This window comes from Xyrauchen texanus, chromosome 33, assembly GCF_025860055.1.
Source record: "Xyrauchen texanus isolate HMW12.3.18 chromosome 33, RBS_HiC_50CHRs, whole genome shotgun sequence".
NCBI lineage: Eukaryota > Metazoa > Chordata > Actinopteri > Cypriniformes > Catostomidae > Xyrauchen > Xyrauchen texanus.
Genome location: NC_068308.1, coordinates 31992425 through 32006650, shown reverse-complemented (window position 1 = coordinate 32006650; position 14226 = coordinate 31992425).

Below are 14226 nucleotides of genomic sequence, written 5' to 3'. Positions count from 1 at the left end.
ATGACTCATTTGGCAGGTGTACCAAGGACGAGGTAATTAGACTGAGAATGTGGTACTGTGATCCAATGACAATCAGAACACAGAATCTGAGCTCAGAACCGCACTTGCACACAAAATGTGCACTTGAGATTCCACATCACACTTGATTGCGACGTCAAACCTCTCTGAATACCTAAAGTAATGCAAAACGGCCATTAGAGTACATTCTCCAGAAAGCTCTATAAAAGGAGACAATACATTTTAGTTTTTTGAATACTGCACAATATATGTGTTAAGCATAAAAAAAAAAAAGAGTATAAATTGCTTTTATATTGTTTCATCTATCGCTTTTTTGTTTTTTTGGCATGTGGTTTTTCAAGAGACACTTGATGAACAGCCAAATATTCAGTAAGCCTGATGTGTACCGGGTAACTATTGGCTAATGGGGAGGAATTGCTCTTTATAATGACTTACGGTCTAGGCAGCATTTCATTCTCTTTGTTGTAAATATCCCCATACTTTATGCAGTTGTTTTGTATCAGTCTTCCCTATTGTACTGAAGAAAAACAAAACAATGGAATGTACAGATTTTATATTATGATTTAATATTATTGTTGTTCTTATTATAATAATAATAATTATTATTATTATTATTGTAATTATAATTGCACATGCTATTTTATTTCATTTTTCAATAAAACAAGATTGAATGGTCAAAAATCGTTGTGTTCACTTAATCCATATCTCTTTAAATAGACAGTGGAAATGCTATCCAAAACACATAAAAAATAGACATATGGGTAGTTGACATGTAATACTCAATCTAAAACTATTTCAAACATAATTATTTTAGAATTATTATGCAAGCCATTTTAATGGTATTTCAAATGAGATACTACATGGAATATATGCACTTTTAAACCGCATTACCATTTAAAATGAACTGTTATAGGCCAAAAGTTCATTTTAAAATGTTAAAAATGGACCAATCGCAGCAGCTAATGAGACTGGGGAAATTCCCTTCCAGAACATGTATGATCAGCACTGGTACCCCCCTGGGACGGGTGCTCTCCCCACTACTCTTCTCCCAGTATACAAATGACTGCACCGCCCAGGACCCCTCTGTCAAGCTCCTGAAGTTTGCAGATGACACTACTGTCATCGACATCATCCAAGATGATGACAAGTTTGCATACAGAAAGAGGGTGCAGTCAAAACAACCTGGAGCTGAACATGCTCAAAACAGTGGAGGTGATTTTGGACTTCAGTTGGAACACCCCAACATTAACCCCGCTCACCATTCTGATCAGCGCTGTGGCTGCAGTGAAGTCATTTTGGTTCCTGGGCACTACCATCTCACAGGACCTGAAGTGGGAGATGCACATTGTACTTCCTTCACCAGTTGAGGAAGTTCAACCTGCCACAGCTTCTGCTGATACAGTTCTATTCAGCAGTCAGAGTTTGTTCTCTGCACTTCAATAACTGTCTGGTTTGGTTCAGCTGGGAAATTGGACATCAGAAGACTACAAAAGACAGGTCAGACTGCTGAGAGGATTACTGGTTGCCCATTGCCCTTCCTTCAAGAACGGTACACTTCCAGAGTGAGGAAAAGGGCTGGAATTCACTCTGGACCCTACTCAACCAGCCCATTGCCTTCTGGCTGGCGCTAAAGAGCACTGAGCACCAGAACCGTCAAGCACAAGAACAGATTTTGCCCTCAGGCTATCCATCTCATAAACAGTTAAAACTGCCCCAATTGAGTAGTAATAATGTGCAATACACAGCTTAGTCTATTTATATTGATCTAACATACCCTACCTCTTCTGCAATACAGTACATTCCCTTGCACTATCTGTATATAACGGATTTGTATTTATACATACATACGTATATACTATGGGTATATTTTTTTGTCTATTGTGTATTTCTATATATACTTATATTTTATATTAGCTTTTTATTTTTATTAAAACATTTTATTATTTCTGTCTTGTTGTTGTTTGTGCACTGGATGCTTCTGTCTTGGCAATACAGCGCATTCTGATACTAAAATACAGTATACACTTTGAATTTCTTCATAAAATTCTGTTGATAAAAAAAATTAAAAAAAAGGTTAGTTATGCATCAACTTCCCAATAGCTTTCATGTTATAACTCTTACAGACAACTATTATAAAGTTGTCATAATACTATTCTTTAAAGACACATTCAGCTCTTGACCTAGAAGAATACATATTCTTTTATTTCTATTTTATTTATCTCTCAATGAGTCCATGTGCTATCTTGATTCTACATTATTCAAAAAAGTAATCGGAAGTCAGCTGTATCTCAGAGCGTTGGGAAAATACAGAGTAAGCGTGATACAGTCGTTTTGCTCAGTTTCTCTAAAGGAGCCAATAGAAATTTTATAACAATAAAGTAACATCATTTATTGTGAGTGGAAAGAGAATGGCAAACCAAGAATAACTACATATTTATTTTCAATTTTACTTTGTTTTATTTATTGTAATCATACTTTGAAATCTACAATTTTATAATGGGAATCAATCAGTCTCCTTTTCAAAATGGGTCTCTGTATTTTCCCAGCGGTCCAATTGTGACCACTTGTGTTTACTTGTCCTGTGAGCATGATTTATTTGAGGCTGCTCAATCTTATTAATAAATCAATAATAGACCCTTTAAAAATTATATGTACAAAATATGGTCTTTGTAGTGTATGACAGGTTTATTTGCTTCCTTTTATGGAGTTTTGACTCTGACATAATCTTTAGAAGAGCAATTAAATGGCTCTGAATGTTCAAGACAGTCTGTACTGTCATTTACAATTGTCACATCTTTTTAAAATACATCAACAACTCTTTTAAGACTTTTCAAATTTCCCACCTCTTGCACTGGTGCTCCATATTATCCTCCAACATTGTGTCAAGATGAGAAATTCCAGTTTATGAAGGAGAGGAAACAAGTAATTTCATATTACCTAATAGGGATGACTGTCATGCTTTTCACATCCAATATGAGATTTGTGTTCAAGAAAAATTATGGAGAAACTCGATTCAGATCAGTGCCATGGAAAATATTTCTATACACAGGAGGGTTAGTTTGACATTAATGTCAACTGAGGTAGCCTGGATTTCTGGAGCAATGGAAAAGGAAGAAACTGAGTACGTGTGTGTGTGTGTGTGTGTGTGTGTGTGTGTGTGTGTGTGTGTGTCACCTCATATGCTCTGTTCATTAATGGTAATTAGCAGATCCTCTGATGTAGATATTAATAGGAAGGAAAGGAAAGAAGGAAAACACAGAAGCACATGATTTCTTGGAGATTCTTTCATAAAATATTGTTTTGTGCAATATGGCTTTTGGATTGCATTAGCGCAAAAGGTGAATTACATAATACAGAGCACTAAGATGTTGTAACATCCTCATGCTTTGTCTTAAAGCATGGCACAGTACATTGCATTAGTTTTCTTCAATATTTCAAGATTTTGTGAATTTGAGGATCAGTTTATTATGCATGTACATATTTTAAAGATGCATTACTTCGAGGAGTAATGATGTCCAGTAATTTTGATAAAACTAAAATATTTAAAATGAAATTAAAAGACAGAACAGATGGTTTTATTCATTTAAATATTGCAAAATGACTCTATGAGAAACTTTATGTAAAATGAAGAAGAATTCTGCTCTAGGTCACTAATCAAATGTAAGCAAATGTGTGACATTGGCCATGTTCTCTCCTTTGTGCAAATGGTCAGATTTGTGAATTGAAGCACATGCTCTTTGGAATCTTCTCAAGTCATCAGGTATTGCACAAACATGTGAAGTCTATGCCAGCTCGAGTGCATGCTGTCATTAAAGCAAAAATGGGACATACCAAATACTAAGAATTTCTGAAATTCATGTTCATGTTTTAATGCAACTTTTTAATTAATTTGTGTGCTGATTTGCCTGATAATGTCATTTGTAGTAGGCTTTTGGATTTTAATGTGTAAACAGGCCTGGATATTTAAAAAAATATAACATAAATCACAGCAATTCACATCTGAAATTAAAAAAAGGTTGTGGCATGGATGTGAATAAAATTAAAGATTAAAAAGCTTTTGTTAAAACGTGAGCAGACAAAATCTCATACAAATATCAAACTGAAATAAAAAACAACTACAACGATTGTGTGGTAAATATAGCAGAAACTATTAAGTACATTCAACACTGAATTAGTTAGTTTAAGCATGAACTTGAAAATATTAGGTTAATTCTACATCTGTACTCAATTCAAACGTGTAAAATGAATGTTCTTATGTACCAATCCTAAAGTAGAAAACCATGTCATATTTATTTGCTAATTTGAGAATATTTCACAGGTAAATGAAACAAGTAAATTTTACTTATCTTTTTAAAGCTGGTGTTCCCGGCATGTCTTTAATGATGTATGCACTTGCATATCAAAATTACCATTTCATGATAAAAAAAGAAATAAATCACCTGTTGATTGTACCATCATTGTGTTTTGTGCACCAAGTGGTCAGGTCTGCGTGTGCAGCTCTGAATCTTGTTCCTACCACTACATGGCATGCATTAAGCGTCCCTGTGGAAGGTTTCTGTGTGTTAAGTGGTACATGACTAAGTATGTTAAAAAGGCATTGAAATGCTGGTACACTTTTAAAAGCATGGCTTAGTTTCTTAAGTAAAATCTCTAAACTAAGATTGAGAATTTTTAATTAAAGCCACCAAGAATTGTGTGTAGCCTTTACTTGAAAATATTTTCTTTCAAATTTACTAGTGATTTCTGCAACAAAATAGTTTCCTGTTTTTTTTTTAGTAAACCCCACTCAATTTATTTTCAGTGCACTGCACTGATGGGAGCCTCTGGAATATATGGGACAGACTGTCACACTTGTGGGAAAATAAGGAGTAGGGCGTCACCCTTTTCCGCTCACACCATTTAATATTCCATTTATTTATTGAATTATTCATTTAACACGGTGAGCAGGAAAGGCGCACTGAATCTGTGCTTCCTGTCTGAAAGGCTTACATTGTTGGGCAAGCTGCAGTGTAACAGTGCTTATTTGGTGAATATATGTTCCCGTGTTTCTATAACTCCACCCGCGTTCTTTAGATTTCTCATGTGAGTCAAGCATGCTGCAACAAACCTTTGTGAGAGAGACTTCATAATTTAAAGGTTCTAATAAATCCACATTCAATGCAGCCTTAGTGTAAGGTTTAGGTTAAGTTCTTCTTTTCAGCTGTAAACTCCAAATACCTAGTTCAAGTATGTATCCTATTTTTTTATATATAAATCTTTATTACTAATCATTAGTTCATAAAGAGGTCATATCATACTTTTTTATCTGTTTATTTTTACCTGAGGTCCACTTGTGTTGTTGGTAAAACATTTTTGCAACCCTCTAATAAGTCTTAGAATTAAACAGGCCATTTTTTGCTTCTGTGCCTTTAAGACTTACCTTCTGTACTTGTGAAATGAGATACAGCGCTTTGCTGCTCTCACTCGTGAGCTGTGGGATTGCTGTCAAGTCCATTATAGCTTTTAATTCCCCTATCCTTCAATAAAAGTCTGCATTATATTAAGACAGGTTCACAAAAAAATCCATGCTGATATGTGCCGCTCAAACTGACTATCTAACCATTAACACAATCACAATCACAAGTTCATGAAATGGTTAAGAATTCTGAGGTCTGGTGTATCTAGATGAGGATCTGTGTCTATCAGTCCATACACTAATCTTTCTGCCCAGCTGTGATCTAAAGGGAGGGTAAACAATGCTGAACTACAAGCCCCCCATCCAGGCAACACAAAACAATCTGTGTACCAAACTATCACCGGAAAAAACCTTCTAATAAGCCACCGTCTGGGAAACTGCTCTCTCAGACACTGAGAGTTTTGCCGTAAGCCTGTGATCTTCATGCTGTTGTGTCTGTCTATTGTGCATGCTATTCTGGTTTCACACAATCTCCTGCTCAGCAACATCCTAGATAGATCATAAATAGAGCTGAGACCTGAAATTCTGTCGAACTCAAAATATGTAGTTTCAACATATAGTTTCACTACAGCCATTTTAATGAAGTATGCAGGGCATGATGGAACATGAAACAACACATGTATGTAAATACCATACTGCAGAGATCGACCTGCAATCACTGGAGCTTTCATTGGGAAATTATTGTGGAAACCTGAATGTTTAAAATTGGAAAGTGATGCTCACAGTTCATGAAATGTGTCAGTGAGTAAGATTAAAAAAAGAAAAGGTCAGGACAGATCAGGGAAGATGTGGCAGAAAACAGAAGATGGAAAACAGAAGTGGGGGGGGATCTCAGATTGTGAATGATTTACTGGAATTCATATTGCAGAAAATACAACTCTGCATTTCTTTCATAATAAAAGATGATAAAATATTTCATAATATTTTACAATTATTTATCAAACAAAATAATTATATTGTACAGCAATGTAATAAAATCAGTCAATTTTGATTTATTGTTAATGTTCTATTGATTAAGATGTATTTTTCATCACATTCTCAAGCATGCTTTGGAGGCAAAGTTTGTGCAAAGAGCTTTTTTGAAGCAGATTCTAGCAGGTTTTCTTTTATGTAGGTCGTCCATACATTTAAAAAAAAAAAAATTTAATCCATGCTGAATCATTTTTAGCCTCTTTCTCTGACATCTTTCTTTTAATACCAGTCTGTTTCAATGTATTCTCTGTGGCCCCTGTGGTTTTCCAGTACACACACTCAGACCATGCCCTACCACATTATTTGTTAACTGGAATATTTTGGCATAAATTTTAAGGGGTTAGACAGTCTTGTTGATGGTATGGGTACAACAAATTTTCTATGAATTGAAATAACTGCTGCAGAGTTCTAAGAACAAAACAAAACAAAAAAAAGAAATAACTGCTGCATGAATAGACAGTGCCAACTAACAAAGTTATATAAACTATATTAGCAATTTTAAATGTCTGGAAAACAGCTGTTGAGATTAATAATTCAGCATTCTGTATGTGTGCAGAAGAGGGTTTAACTACTGTATGTCCTCTAAAACTGGGCCGAACTGTAGATTGTGCAACCATGAGAAACAGATATTTCTTTATCTGCAATATTCATGAGATAACCTAATTACTAAAACTTCAGGGAATATTTGGTACAACACATGTTTAACTCACCAGCTAATGAGGAAACATGAATTCCCTAATGCTTTTATCATCTGCTGTTCAGTTAAAGTCCCAGGCTGCAAACAGTCTACTGCAGTATAGATTTCACAGGAACCGTAAACTAGATTAACTCCCCCGTCATTGTTTCAGGGAGGCGTGAATGTCTTTAGCAGGGACCTTTCTTGAAAGGTTTCGTAACTATGTCACATTGAAATCAAAGTTAAAATACACCACCTGGCCAAAATATAAATACTAAATTTACATACTCTAATATTTAGTTGGACCACCTTTAGCTTTGATTACGGTGTTCATTTGTCATGGCATTGTTTCAACAACCTTATGCAATGTCACAACATTTATTTCCATCCAGAGTTGCGTTCACTTTTGGCCGAGATCTTGTAATGATGACAGGAGAGTCGAACCACTCCGTAAAGTCTTCTCCAGCACATCCCAAAGACTTTCAATGGGGTTAAGGCCAGGACTCTGCGGTGGCCAATTCATATGTCAAAATTATTCCTCAACTCTTTCACAATTTGAGCCCGATATATCTTGGCAGTGTTGTCCTGGCGTATGCCCATGCCGTCATCGAAGAAAATATCCATTGATGGGATAGCCTGGTCTTTCAGTACATTCAGGTAGTCAGCTGACTTCATTTTATTGCCATAATGTTACTGGAGCAACCACATAACACTGCCTCCAGAGGCTTGTACAGTGGGCACTCTGTTTAGTCCCAATCCTGTAAGTTCTCATCTCATTGTGCATGTGGAAATGCTTTTACTTTCACTATGAAACATAGCAGTGAGTTCTACTGTCGATTTTTTACAATGTGACATCACCAAGTGTTTTAGTGATCTCCGATCACGGTCATTTTTTTCTTCCACGAAGCTGACGGTTCCCCATTATCCTTCTACGTTCTTATCCCAATTCCAGTGATTTCAGCAATCTCCTTAGTTCTTTGCTTGATGCAGGCCAATAATTTCCCCCTTCACAGTAACATCTTTTCCACGACCAAAGGATACATCTTCTGACATGGTTGTTTAAGAAATAAGAAGCTATACACTGCATCAGTTAGGTCTAAAATAATTGTTGCCAGTTATGAAACATACTAATCACTTCAATAATGATCCAATCACAGGCTCTTAAGTATCTGCTTATTTCAATTCAAATGGCAACTTTTTTTTTTTTTGGTCAGTCAGTGTACTTTCTCCTAGCCCAGCTTAAAGGAATATTCTGGGTTCAAAACAAGTTAAGCTCAATCAACAGTATTGGCAGCATAATGTTGAATACCACAAAAAAAAATCTACGACGCATCTGTCCTTTTCTTTAAAATGCACAAATCAAGGTTACAGTGCAGCACTTAAAATGGAAGTGAATGGGGTACATTTTGGGAGGGTTTAAAGGCAGAAATGTTAAACTTGTAATTTTTATAAAAGCAATTACATAAATTCTTCTGATAAAACTTGTGTATTATTTGAGCTGTAAAATAGGGTTTGTTGACATTACATCGTCATTGCAATGAAGTTGTACAACTGGCTTTAAATTTACACAGAAAAGGTTAGTAAGCAATTTTATCAGACTTAAATAATGTTAACACGCAATATTGTTTTCATCTAATGGCTGTACTTTGAAACATCTGAGTATATTAATGTTTACTGAAGGGCCCCACTCACTTTCATATTAAGTGCCTCACTGGAACCCAGATTTTTGCTTTTTTTAAATGAGTCATGAGAAATAAAAATGTCCTTGATATTTTGACATATAATAGGTCTTTCTACTATTAAAACATACTGTAAATTTCAGAACTCAAAACTTAATCCCCAATGCAACAAAAGCATTAATTGTGCCTCGCTTAATCATTCATTACCACCTCTACAGCTCAAAAACATCAACGCCTACTTCTCAACATTGCACCCTTGGCCCAGCTCATTGGTGCTTCAGTTTTATGAACTGAGAGTGAAGGACAAACCAGGCCTACTGTGGCCTCATGAACAACCAAAGGGGACTCATCTGGACTATTTAAAAAAAAAAATTTTTATTTAAACCTACACAGACAGACGTCTTTGTCCACTTGATACATAATCAGGATGATACTGGAAACTGGAGGTGTGTGCATAGATTACATATTGATGTGGACTATGTATGTGCATCACATGGATGTGTCTTCGGCATATACTTCAGCGTGGATTGCTTGTGAACAGTCATAAAACGATTTAAGCATTGCAAAGGAACTGTTATTGATGAATTGGGCAATTAAAAACACTTGGACAATTTGCAAAAAGTTCCATTTATAAATATTTTAAATGTCATGACTGTTTGATAGTTTTTGGTGCTGACACCCTGTTTACACCGGGTGCGTCCGTTGATGCGACGCAATGGCTTGAGGCTTTATACAACGGGCGCATTGACACAAACTTTCTAAACTGTTTATTTGTGTTGTTACCAGTAGTAGCACCAGCGTGTGCAGTGCTACTATCAATATTATGCCACAAATGCTGTCGATTGAGCTTAAATTGTATCAAACTCGGAGTATTCATTTAATCTGCAAAGACAGGTTTAAGTAAGCCATTTACAGCAGACTGTATGTGTTTTCCCCGACAAGTGTAACATTGGCTCAAAGGAGAGTTTGGGACTACTTGTTTGACTGGTTTGTCATTATTCACCAGACAAGTAGGACCAGACAGAATCTGCATCTTCTGCACCAATTTTGAGGAAAAATCTGCAAAGTTCTGCGGAAGGGATTTAAACATACTAAAATGTGTTCAATGGAGCTGAACGTAACAAACTCTAGCTGGTAGCTGAAATAATTAAATTAGCCAAAATATTTAATAATCAAACATGCAAGGAGTGGGAGATACTGTATGTAAAACTTTTGTGAACGGCAGATGCCACATTTCTGCTGAAGTTTTCTGCTGAAGAGTTCTTTGTGTGCAAATTCCGTCTGGGCCTGCCTTTAATGTATATAGTAAAGAGCTGGCATAGACATGAAAGACAGACAGTTCTAAAAGAGCAAAAACTATCATGAATATCTTGATTATTGAATTATGATACCTTAGTTTTACACTAACTCAAGCAGATTTGGAAAAAGTATGTGACTTTTGAAGCATCCATTAAATATGGATAATAATAATAATAATAATAATAAACATTAACGGGATGTTTCACAGCATCCCGTTAAAATAAGACCAAATATTTAGCTCTGGCTCAAGAATACAATACCCCTATATATCAGTTATAAAACCAGATAATACATGGACAATTTTTACACTTGACATTAAATGACAGCCTCATAAAAGAGCATATTGAGAACATTTTTACACCTTGCATCTGTGGAATTTCACTAGGTTCCCTTCAATCAGACTTTTGGAAACATCCAAAGACAGCACTAGTCAATGGAACAAATAGGTTGTGACTGATTTCACAGCTGCAGCTCTCCATTCAAATAAAGTGCCTTTGACACAGGTTTGATGGCATTACTTTTGGTTACAAGACAAGCAAGAATTATGTTTTATATTGCTTTAATTTATTTATTTACTTTGATTTTGGAACTTGACAGTCAGTGATGTACTGTATCTGTATGAAATAGATCTAGGTGAAGATTCTTCAAAGTTCTCCTTTTGAGTTCCACAAAACAGCATATGTGTTTGGAATGACATGAGTAAAGAATTACAGAATTTTAATTTCCTTTAAAGAGGGAACCCTCACAAATTAATATTGTATATGACATTTCATGACATCTCTGACCCACTAAAATAGCCGTAGTTCTATTTCAGCAAGAGAGGGCATGGCCTGGCTTTTTCTTGTGTTATCCCTCTAAACAAACATCTTCATGTTTCCTCTCCTGTGTCGGACGAAATTAGCTCTGATGTACAGGAGATAGACCTGGCACATGCAGACATGACCTTGACAGGACAAACACACAGAGTGTGAAGCAAAGTTCAGGCCCACAACAGCTGGTCTCTTTTAGCCAATCAGGACCTGGCACATGGGTTAAAACCAAACAAATGCTCCATTGGTCACATAAATTAACTGCAGCTATGTGGAAGAGTAAAAGTTGCAGAGATGAATTCTTTGGAATCTTCAAGTCTCTCTTCTGTAAAGCTGAAGTTTTTACTTCAAGCAGATAGTTAGAAAAGCAACATAAAAGTCGAGTTAACACTTACCATATCTTTTTTGTTGAAATCAAAGTCTGTGCATCCAGAATCTAAAGTTTTTTGGCGCAAAATTATCTGTCAAGGTAGAAGCTAAACAAATAGTTGCCACCAAAAACAAAAACATGCCTGATTTTATTTGAATCTAAAAACAACATTCTTTCAATAGTTGCACTGAATTTGAGGACTGTTGTGATTTTGCAAGTTGGAACAAAGGCTTTTCATGACTGTGGGTGTAATCTAATTACAAAGTAATTAAGTACTGTAATTGAATTACTTTTTCAGTATAAAAAGTAGTGTAGTGCATTACATTTCAAATCATTGTAATCAGATTACAGTTACTGTCTTGAAATTGAGTTAAGTACTTTTAATTACTATACTACGGTGACATATTTAAAGAAAATAATATTTATGTAGAATATATTTAAAACATAAATTATGTTAATATGTACATCTGTTTGTGTTACTTTGACAGCTGAAGGGCATGTGCCCCTTAGCGAGTCAAAAGGGGCACATGCAAAAATAGACGTTATTTTAAATTCGTTAAGCAGAAAAACTAAAGCTTTTTTTGTGAAAAGTGTTTTAGAAAGTAACGTAAAAGTAATTAGTAATGTCGTACTTTTTTGACAAAGTAATAAGCAAATTACATTTTTGTGTAAGTTACCCAACACTGATCATGACCTGAAATGCAATTGAATGTAATAGCATATGAACCTTCTGATCTACTTTTCTGGCACTGTATAGCATTGTGATACCACTGTGACTTACGCCACATCCACACTAATACATTTTCAATTGGAAACGCATATTTTCCTCTATGTTTTGGCCTTTGGTCCACACCGAGACGCCATGACAGAGAAAACTGAGCTTTTCGAAAATGCTCTCCTAAGTGTATACGTTTGAAAATGCTGTCTTCGCATTGTAATGTGGGAAACTGAGATATCTGAAAACGATGACGTATTTGTTGTCATGTGACCTGGTCATGTGACCCATTCATCCCACAACAATCAAGATGGCCGCCCATGTTGTAGCGCCATTGTTGTGCCTGATATCCACTTTGATAGCACTGTTAAAGATAAAGGTTACTTCATCACATTGCATTCCTTCAAAGGTGACAGGAAGTTTACTCGGAATGGCTGTCTAGTGACAGAGCATGAGGACAATTTCGTTTCAGACAGTACATGGAAAGGCATTTTTTTGCATGAGCAGTAATGGGATTTAAGAGTTTTTATAAGATTCAGTGTGGACGAGAAACATTTGGAAAAGGCTTAAAAATGACAGACTGGACAGAGAGCGTTTCAAAAACATAAACAATGTTTTCAAATGTATCCGGATTAATGTGGACGTAGTTTTAGACACTGAAATCAGCTCTTTAAAATATTAAAAGCATAAGCTTGTCAACAGTTTCCACTTATAACACTCCTCCCTATCATTTGATTGTCATATGATGAATTACTGTTGCCATTAATAGAAAATGTCCATATATATATATTTTTTTTTTATAAAATTCTGTTTAAATTACATTCACGCATTTGGCAGACGCTTTTATCCAAAGCGACTTATAGTGCCTTTACTACAGGGACAATCCTCCTGGAGCAACCTGGAGTTAAGTGCCTTGCTCAAGGACTCAATGCTGGTGGCTGTGGGAATCGAAACGACAACCTTCTGCTTAACAGTGTAGTGCTTTAGCCCATTACACCACCACCACTCATTGAAACTCTTATATTGACCTAAAAACAATGTCTGATTACACCATTTTACTCACTTGTAGTGCCCTCCGCCATGGTCATGTAATGTTCATGAGATCGGGCTGCACAAATAAGCAGCTGCTTACCTCACTTCTGTGACAATTCTTCCAGCATTCCTCCACCACACCAACACCTACTTAATTTTTCACTGATTTACACTGATTTGAATGACGATAACTTAATTAAAACATTTATGGTGCAACATTAAATCAGTGCTTATGCTGAGTATATTTGGTCTTTTCCACTGAAATTCCACATGTTAATATGATGCAATGGTTTACTGAATTCCCCCCCAAGAGTCATCTATCCCATAGCCTGTGTCACTAGGGTAATGTTGGTAAAGAGGCAATACATTTTTTTTTTCCACCAATGCGTCCCACTGTAATACTCCCGACTGAAATAGACCTCTGTGTTGTAGGGATAATCTAGTCAGCACTGGGCAGCTGTGATATTATAACTGAAGTGTTAATCCCATATATCTCCAGTACATGCTGTGATAAAGATACTAGAGATTGCAAGGTACTAAACTTGAATGTGCATCTGTGTTTTTTGGTGTAATTATTGGTCTATTTATTTCATCCCTGTCTATCCCAGCTATGAAAGCTGGAAAGATATTGGTTTATATCATTTGAGGACACTAAATATTGTCTTTGCTTTTAATTCATCAGTGCTTAATGAGAGAAAATATTGGATCTCAGATAGCATCATCATAGTTCAGACTCCTATACAATGCTGAATAGGGACTCAGCAATGCACACAGCAAAGATTTCATTTAACCCAATATTTGTCCTCATTAATGCAATTCACTTGACTCATTTGTGGTAAAATTGAACTTTGGACTTTTTGGGGTACATATTGCTTAAATACATAACATAGAAAAGCAAATGGACAATTACTAGCTAAGTGGTTCTTCTGAGAACATTTTCATGGTAAACAGGAGAACACTGATTTTCAATTTGGGTTTATTTGTTGAATGTTACCTAGAGATGTGCAGTTTTAACAATGTTAACCTGTGGATCTATGCCTTGCCTCCACAGAATTGTTGATTCATTTTGTAAGTTCTCAGGATGCAGAGTTGATTGGTCTGAATCCAGGGCTTTGGCTCTGATGGCATGATGCCCTGTAGCGGCTTTTCGGCAGGGCACCTTTCCAGTGGCCAAAGCTGGGAATTGGGTGTTTGGGTGTTT